At 34.7% G+C, this 10260-nt stretch overlaps 1 long non-coding RNA gene across 1 annotated transcript; it reads right to left on the reverse strand.

The window, feature by feature from the left end:
* Positions 1 to 3223: 3223 nt before the first annotated feature.
* LOC131526199 (uncharacterized) lies at positions 3224 to 4833 on the reverse strand. The gene is made up of 3 exons (XR_009267402.1): positions 3972 to 4833; positions 3821 to 3876; positions 3224 to 3627 (listed from the first exon to the last, which is right to left on the reverse strand). It is a non-coding gene; the product is annotated as an uncharacterized LOC131526199 (long non-coding RNA).
* Positions 4834 to 10260: the final 5427 nt, after the last annotated feature.

The raw sequence follows: 10260 nt of genomic DNA on the forward strand, positions 1-10260 counted from the left end.
TTTTAGGTTTCGTCTCTTTCGCATTAATTCAACCGCATTAAACCCACTGATCTGCCACTTAACATCATAGTGAACGAAACCCAACACATAGGTCTACAATATTAGCCTAATATCAGTTCACACACAGCCTTATCGCCATGTTAGTTGTAGTGGGTGACAAGCTACGGTATTAAGCTTGTCAAACTTATAATCGCTCATAGAAAATACATCGGATGTCATAATTTTTTTGTCATGACTAATTTATTAATGATCCAGCATCATCTGTATTAAAAATAAAGAATCATTTCACTCGATGTTTAAAGAGAATAAAATAGCCTTGACAGCCTACTTACACATAACTAACTTGCTCTCTCTCACCAGACTTGTGTGTGTGTGTATCGGTAAAGAAGGAAAGCAGGCAGTGGACCAAACCACTGTGAGGAAAGGGAGGGGGGAATCAAAACATTTCTGAACTTAAAACGTTTTTTCTCGACCTGACTGCAGTTGGTCGTCGTAACCGACTTGAGTGGGCAAATGCTCACATTCAATGCCGTCTGGCACTTTGGAGAGGTGTTCTCTTCACGGATGAATCCCAGTTTTCACTGTACAGAGCAGATGGCAGACAGTGTGTATGGCGTCGTGTGGGTGAGTGGTTTGCTGATGTCAACGTTGTGGATCGAGTGGCCCATGGTGGCGGTGGGGTTATGGTATGGGCAGGCGGGTGGTTCTGTCCACACACTGCTAAGATACATTTATATGCAAATAAAGATATTTTGCATCCAATGTCTCCTATAATATTAAAATATTATAATCTTAATTCAAGTGACGAAAGATTTCGAAAGTCTGACAGTAATCAGTAAGGTTAACCCTGTTTGCTTTACATATTTGAAAATGATTAACAGTTGAAAACATTAGAAATTTAGAAAAGTAATCAAAAAGTAATCAAATGTAATCAGTTACATTACTTTAATAAAGTAATTGAAAAGTTACACTACTTATTACATTTTAAGTAGGGTAACTTGAGAGCGTATGTCAGTCACATAGATATATAGTATGTCTATGCTATGGTATGTAATATGATACTGTAAACAGAAGTCTTATCATGGCAGAGACTGCCAAATTACTTTAACTCACCCTTCACTTTACAATAACGTCCTGTTAGTTAATGCATTAAGTAACATTAACTAAGCAATATTTTTGTTACAGTATACATTAATCTTTATTGAGGTTAGTTAATATAAATGCAACTGTTCATTGTTATTATTAGCTCAGTTCCATTAAATAATATTAACAGATACTTTTGATTTAAATAATGTATTAGTAAATGTTGAAGTTTACAATAGCAAAGATTAATAATACTTAAGAAGTATTTCATTGTTAATTAATGTTGACAAATGAAACCTTACCTTAAAGTGTTACTAATTTATTTATATAGTACCGTAAGAACTCAGTACCATATGTGTGATTGTCTTTGATGTTTTCTTTTACACCTTCATAATATGTTCATATTCTACATCATAATCATTTATTTTACCAGCTGTTTATATTCCACTTCAGATACAATTTTTATATATATATATTCTTTATAAACCAAATATACTTTTCAGACAGAGCAAATATTGCTTTTCCTTGTTTGAAATTTCCTGTCAGGCACTGTTTAAAGTAACATTTCTTACAACAAGCAAGAGATAATGCATAACATTGTTTTAGAGTTTGCTTTAAACCATTGTAGCCTACTATGTAAATGCCTTTCTTCAAACCTTATTTTTAACATGTTTGAACAAGTTTGTTCTCTATTTTATCTAAATCAGTTGTCATAAACTGGAGTGTCTTCAACAAAGAAAACAAGGAGCAGTCTCGAATGCCTTAGTACATTGGAGATGGCAAGCGCCGAGTCCTGTGATTCATCAGACCAGGCAAACATCTTCCATTGCTCCATGATCCAGGCCTGACACTCATGTGCCCATTGTAGACACTTTTGGTGGTGGACAGGGGTCATCATGGGCACACTAAGCAGTCTGTGGCTCCACAGCCTTATACACAAACTGTGATGTACTGTGTGTTCTGACAACTTTCTGTCATGGCATCAGGACCTGCGCCAGACAGCTTCTTCCCTCAGGCTATCTGACTGCTGATCTGCAACTGATAATTTACAATACAATCAGTCAGACAGACTACACTGTGTCATATGCTGTGTGTACTGTGAATATTTCTGTGCTACTGCCCTACCATCAATCTCTTGTGTATTGTTATATACGTATATCATACAGCACGTCCTGATTTTGCTGAGTTAGATGTGTTCCTAGGTCAACATATTATTCTGGAACAACATTTTAATCCAAAAAGCCTTTAGTCTTGACCATCTCCCTACACCTAAACCTAACCTTAACCATGAATAATCCCTAAAATCAGAGGAAATGATAGATGAATGACACTGATGTACAAGCACCAAACACTGATTGTAAGCCTACCCAGGTGAAAAAGAAATATATTTAAATTGTTCTTTTTCAGACACACTTAATATATTTATATTATACTAAGTGCATATTAAATGTATTATTTTGAAACAACTTTAAGTATATTAAGTGTATTTCAAGATATGTTTAAGTTCAATTTTAATCTATTTGTAATATATTTAATATACTGAAATTGTGTTAAATTGAAACAACTTTAAGTATATTTAGTGCAATTTAAGTGTATTTCTTAAAATACATTTAAAATGTACTTTTAATACTTCATGAACTACAGGTAGAATATATTTGAAGCATCGTTTTAATGTACTTCAAGTACATTTCAATTGTATTTCAGCTCATTAGAAATGCATTAGCATTACACTACTAGTATATTATATTTATTAGTATTATATTCAGTATAGACACATGTACACTTTGATATGTAGAAAACTTTAATGTATTACATAGTGTACATTATAAGTGTTCATAAGTACATTATTCAAATTCATACATTCATAAGTACATTAAAAAAGTACAGCAGCATATATACTTTAGTGAAAAACACTATTAAATGTATTAAAAATGTACTTGAAATGCATGTTTATAGTATATTTGTATTACTACAAACACACTCAAGTACATTTTAAAACATTATACAAAAAAACATTATAATAAATGAAAAAAAAAAAAGACAAATGCTATGGAAAAGCTATCTTATCCATTTGTAGAACATTTCAGTTATACCTGTATTACTGAAAAGTTAAGAACTTTACATCAATGAATAAAAAATGCAATTTTCTGAAGAAAAAACAAAACAAAAAAATGTACAGAAAAACAGTGCAGAAGTGAATAGATGTGTGTGCAAAGACTGAAGATGATAAAGTTCAAGCAACAGAATAGGGAGAGATGGAGGGGGTTTTGGAGGTGGACGAGGAGATGGTGTAGGAATGGTGAGAGGCAAAGGTGCGGGATGATGGCAGGATGTGGTGAAGGGATGGTGATGGGAGGATGACGATGATGCCCTGGCGGCTTAGATGGAGTTTGGCACATGGCACAGACCCAGAGCATCCCAGTGCTGACAATACACAGTGGAGTCGAGGGAGGGAGGAGCCAAGATGTAGATGGAGGGCCGATGGAGCTGAGCGTCACAGCCTAGTCGTCCTGGCATACAATATTTTGCACAAGTGCCTTGCAGCTTTAGAAAAAAACAAAACAGAAACAAAATTAGATGGATTTTTACATGAATGACTGAAAGGAAGCACAAATTAGCCACCTGGAATGGACACATTGCTAACATTTTTCTTCCAAGATTGACCGAATCATCCTCCATTTGGCCGGATTAAAAAAATCTCTATAACAGAGGTGATACGATATTAAAATATACTTACTATTCCTTTGCTTGTCTCTGCACTCAGATTTCAGTTTGTCTTCTATAGCAGCTGATCTGAAAAACAACAAATGTTAATATTTCTCACGCACAAAAAAGGCAAATGATGATTGATGATTTGTTTTCTATTTAAGAATGACAGAACAATGTACCTGGTCGGAAATATTGTAACGTGGCTGACGAGACGCGAGACATGCGGATCCATGTGCAAGCTTTTATTTAAAGGCATGGTCATAAATACAGGCAGGGTCGAAACAATGGCAAACAGGTATGGCAGGGACAAGACAGTAAACCTAGGGCAAGCGTGGGTCAACGATCGGCAAACAGAATCCAATGGGACACGGCAGAGAGATAATTCAGGTACACGAGCTAATATCCAGGCAAGGGAAATAATCAAGAGTCCGAACAGGGAGACGGGGGTAAACACTAGGAACAGACTAGAAAACAACAAAAGTTCCATATCGCAGCTAACACTAGGGGAGTGAAAAACACAGAACAATACAGGAACTGAAATGAAACACGGAACGGCACAGAAAGGGTTAATCCAGGAAACACGGGTTAGAAACAAACACAGGTGAACAGGTAATCCAAGACTATGATACTGACAAGGGCTCTGTAGAGTAGCTACGGCTAGGGGAGCGGTAAACGCATACAATACTCGGCCACGAGGGAAACAAAGTCCAGGGTTTATATAAGGTGTATGATCAGTGTGTGCGTGGGATCAGGTGTGCGTGTGATTAGTGCAATGAGTGATTGGTGACAGCTGTGATCAGTGTTGGATGATGGGAAATGAAGTCCATTGTTATGTATGGTGTGAAGTCCATGTGGTGAGCGAGTGACCTCTGGTGGAGGGTGAATGGAAGTGCAGACTGGATTCGTGACAAATATAGTCAAAAACCTTCCCAGCCTCAGCAGTTTCAGATGTACTGTATGCTCTTACAAGCAGCTCTTCTTACAATTTAATCTTTGTTCTTATCTGTAATGAGAAATATATATTAGAAACCATCTAAGACTTTTGTTCATCTTCGAAAAAAAAGCGGAGATATTTTAATGAAATCTGAGAGATTTATGTTCCTCCGATGAAAAGATTCATCAAAGATGTTCACGTTTCAAAAAGTTAATCGCAAAAAAACATCGCCAAAGTAATCCATATGAATTGCGTGGTTTCCTCCAAGCGCCCTAAAGAGACACGATCGCTCTATATAATACTGTTTAAATTTAGACTTATATGCACATTCAAGGGACATTTGCACGTACATTATATCTGATTTACTAAGCTCTCTGCTGCGAGCTCATTATCATATGAACCAATCAGAGCTGTTCAATGGCTCTGGAACCAATCAGGTTTAGTCTGTGTTGTTTGAATTTAAACACAAATAAAAGTTTTTTTTTGTTGTTTTTTTTCTCAGATATGATGTTGAAATCCTTGTGGGAATTTCAGAAATATATATTAGAAAATAAAGGCATCAAGTTTGAACAAATTTATAAACACCTAGCTTATAACAATTAATGTATCATACTGAACAACAGCCTAATCAACCAAAGTAGCATAACCCATATTAAACAACATATTTTAAATATTGCAATGGTTAATAATATTTAAGAAAGGTTTGTACATTGTAAATGTTAAAAATGTTTTTCAAAATATCGTACTTTTCCAAATATTAAAATTATAAATACATAAATAGGCTATTTAAAATATAACCATGTGTAGGCCTACTGCAATATAAAGTACATTAAAAACCTACTAAAAGTGTAAGCATTTTATGTTCTTACACAACAAAATATACTTTAAGTAAGGGTAACATAGCCTATGTTTTCTGTAAATACACTAAAACGCCACCAAAAGTATGCTTGTGTTTAGTATATTCCTTAAAAGTGTAAAGAATATATTTATTAACATAGTATTTCTACTATACTTTTTAGAAATATAGTAATAGTGTGCTTGTGTTTAGCATATTCCTTAAAAGTGTAATTAAGCATATATTTATTACCAACGTATTTCTAGTATACTTTTTTATAAATACATTAAAAATATGCCTGTGTTTAGCATATTTCTTAGAAGTATAACTAAGCATATATTTAATACAAAAGTACTTCTAGTATACTTTTTAGAAATATATTAAAATGCAATTCAATATATTTTTAATGCACTTCAAATAAGCATGTTGGGAATACAAATGTATTATAAACATACTACTTGAATTTCAAGTATATTTTTAATACATTTAATACTACGTATTTTTCACCTGGGTAAACTTCACAAAAACTGTAAACTGGTTCTTCAAATCTGATTGGTTAATCACAATATTGTTCCAGGGTCAACAAAGATGTTGATCCAGAACATGTTGCACTTGGTAAAATCAGGTTCTGCATATCAGCATATCATGTTTTATACTCTTTGTTTCTGCTGTCAGCACTTAGTATATTGTTTCTCAGCATATTGCGTTAAGTATGTAAACTTAATTATATAAATGTGCATTGCTATGTCCCCACACACCCCTAAACTTTTCACACATCATTTACTTGTAAATGTTCTTTTGTTGTTGTTACTCCGAAATCGCAGATGTCTTCACTGATTCTCACATCTTTATATAGTGTCTGGCAACTGAGTGCAGTATATCAGCAAAGAGTAAACTAAATTAAGTGAGGATCCGTTTGCAGTGCATTCCGCGAGCTCTTTTGGAGTCGACTCCAGATCCCCATGCAATCGATCTGTTAAACGCCTGCGCTACCTTCATGTGTCAGTATCACTCCGCCGTCTTGCTCTAGTTCGCTCACTCTTGTTATTCAAACTAATTGCTAATTTTGTGTCAAAATGAGCAAATAAATGAGAAGATTGGACAAAAAACAGGAGTAAGAGGAAGACAAGTAACGTGGTAACATATAAATCGATATTTTAATTGACGCAGTGTTCGTTTTGTTGCTAGGCCAATGCGTTCTATTGTTATTGACTTTTTAGCATGGACGATCTATATACTATAAGTGAGATAATAAATCATATTCAACTGAAATCAATAATTTATTTGGTAAATAACCTTGGAGTAATGCACAGCGGGCTGTTCATAAATATAACAAAATAAATCCCTTTAGGATTCCTGATCACACTGTCGAAGCCTATTTTGTAATAATGCTTAGGTCACTTTACATAATCTCTTATAATAAGAAACTTTTTTTCTTCACTAGAATGTTGACCAGTCCTTGACACCTTATCTAAACTTACGTACTCATCATAAACTGAAAACGGCAATTCTAAAACCCACCCAGAATTTCGCGAGGGAAGCCATTCCAATATTTTCTTCTTGGGTTTTAAAACTACAATCCAAACTGCTCTATTTGTCTTTACAGATGCGGATCTAAGGCATTTCTTTCTTCTTCCACTAGATGGCTGTGCAACAACATGTAAGTTTACAGGTGATGTAGTATGGCGTTATCATGAATTCAAGATACTTATACAGATATATTCTTATACAGTATGTTCTTATGAAAATATCTGTTCATAAACTGTACAATCTACGATAATAAAAACCATATAGACCACAATGGCCTAGTAAAAACATTAAAATGTCCATACATGACCACTTCTCTTAAAAAGAAAGTTTTAATTAAAAACTTAAAAGTGTTTAATTTAGTTCAAAGTCTAGGTTTTAATTAAATGTGTAGATGTCATTTTGGATTTTCATTATAGGTCATTATTGTATCCACTGAGATACTCAGAAGTGCAAAGATATTTTAGCTATGGAATTATATAATATTTGTTTTGTCATATTAGAATTTTTAAATACCATAATTGGTAATTAATTATATTACAGGCCACTGCCATTGTACATTTCCACCGTTTTAGAATAATATCTATGACTGCATTAGAGTTTATCATGAATTTGCTTAGCAGTATTCATATCCTGCAGGAAGAATTGTGGGTTATTTCCTTAAAAAGATTATTTGCAGAGCTCCAAAAATTGAGATTTGGACAACAACACTTAATGTCACGCTGTGCTGAGTCAGTTGATTTCGCTCAAGGAGAAAAATTCTGTTTCTGCCTGTTCAATAGCAGCTGTCTCATTTTCTCTCCCGATGTTTTCTTTCTCACGCTGTTCAGACTGGAAATGATGGATAAGCTCCTCAGAACAGACTCGGAATAACTTAATGCACTCAGAGCAAATACCAGCGAAACCTCAGAGTAAATACCAGCAAACCCAGCAAAACGATATTAGTAGCTTGTGCGCCCACTCGTGTGATCATAAGTAGCAGACGTCATATCACAATATATAAATATTCTGTAGCTATTTGGCATGTCATTACCGAATACCCAGGGTATTTCGTGCAGGTTTGGAAAAGGCTGGCTTAAATTTATAGTGGCACTTTATTTGGGATTCTTTCTCTTTTTAAATCTTAAGTGACAAAATTATGGTATACAAAGTCAAATTATTAGTCTGTGTGTAATCATTTGTGATTTCTTAAGGCCTGTAGGAATCATTTCTCAGAGTAGCGATTAGTCATTCTGCCATAATGTTGCTTGGTCCACCCATCACAGCGTGCATCTATATGTCAGTGATCTCTGGCTGAACTTCTTGGAATGTTGCTTAGCAAAGAAGCAACACAGAAACAGTACAGTCTGGCCGTTGGGAAAGGTATTATCCTCATTTCACAGGATATATTCTCACAAAAATCTCTAAAACTGCAGCTTTGAAGGAAAGCAGTTGCTACAGGCTAAAGTCTGATCTGGAATAGTTGCGGGGCAGCCAGTGGCAGTCTGAAAATCAATGATGTGCCTGTCAGGTTTTGTTTTAAGTTATGTAATACGTGATAATAATTTCAAGATGTAGAAATGCACTTGTAAGCACCAATGCTATTTTTAAAAAATGTATTATTTCATTTTTATACAGCTTACTAAAGAGAAAAAAGTTCTGTTGCCATTTTGCATGGAGAGATAATCAAATTTCAGGCATAATATTGTAAGGAAAGGGTTTGAGATTATGTTCGTTTCACTCTTGCCACAGATATTTAATCTGCTGCAAATGCAAAATATCTTTAAGGACTATCACCTATTACATTAGCTACAGTGAGGGTGAGCCAGGATCATAGCCCCCTCTCATGTGTTATCATTTGGCACCCTTCTGGCAGTGTTATAAATCCAGTCTCTTAAGCGCAAAGATCAGCAGAAAACCGAACAGGTTCTCACCCTATGCAGGAGGCTTTTGCCTTGTCAGATTGAATCTATAGTATGCAAAAGTACAAGGTCTAAAATTTAGATTGAATTTATGCTTTTTGGCATGACTGCATCTTGTAATGCTTCCAGAGCTTCACTTCTTAAATTCAAACCAATATAGTAGAGCACTATAATCAACTTTATTTATTCAAGCTTTTTTTAAATTATGCTGTTTTGATGTTGCTTACACCACCTGTTTTTAAAGCTGGCATGAGATGAAAATTCACCTTCTAAATGCATGTTTATCTGTGCATGTGTTTCATGTCTTTAATTTTTTTGACCTATTAATCAAAATGTCATAACTTGATCTTCTGTTCAAATGAGAGACTTCTGTCTGGTGGACATCTCAAATCATTTAAAGCCTTAGCTCACCCAAACCCATGAATGCTCAGCAGAGACTGACATGGAAGAGAAGAATTGTTGAATAAAGTCCTTATTTTTGTTTTCTTTGCACACAAAAAGTATTTGCGTAGCTTCATAAAATTACAGTTGAACCACTGATGTCACATGGACTATTTTAACGATGTCCTTATTACCTTTCTGGGTCTTGAACGTGGTAGTTTCGTTGCTGTCTATGCAGGGTCAGAAAACTCTTGGATTTTATCAAGAATATCGTATTTTGTTTTCTGAAGATGAATGAAGGCTACGGTTTTGAAGCGACATGAGGGTGAGTACACTGTTAGACATTACAAAGGGTTTTTACAGTAACTTACTGGCAACACTGTTGCCAGTAAGTTACTGTAATTAAGATTTACAGTAGCAAACTGTATTTGATTTATCAATATACTACTGTAATTCATTCATTTTAATATAGATTTCATTAGATTTTATCATTTTATATATAGAATTCATTTTAGTTTTACTCTACATAGGTACTACTGGCATTCAATTAAAACAGACACAATAATTACAAAATATCAAATTCTTTATTTAATACATTGCATGTATAACATTTAAAAATACAGACTTCCAATGCTGGAACAGTGCATCTTCACCATTTCTCCTGTCTTAGGACGTTTTGCAGTGCATTATGTTGTGTCCTCTGGATTCAGCCTCACAAAGAATCTTTAGGCAACAGAAACATAATGGGAAAAAAGACAAACAGCCAAAGACAAACATCTGCAAAACCCAGGTGCTGCTCCAAAACGTGGCCACCACCTTTGCTCACCATCCACTTTGACAGAAATGTCTTCTCTGAAAAACAAGAAGTAGAAATAGCACACTTTTAAAAG

Source organism: Onychostoma macrolepis, chromosome 19 (assembly GCF_012432095.1).
Source record: "Onychostoma macrolepis isolate SWU-2019 chromosome 19, ASM1243209v1, whole genome shotgun sequence".
Classification (NCBI taxonomy): domain Eukaryota; kingdom Metazoa; phylum Chordata; class Actinopteri; order Cypriniformes; family Cyprinidae; genus Onychostoma; species Onychostoma macrolepis.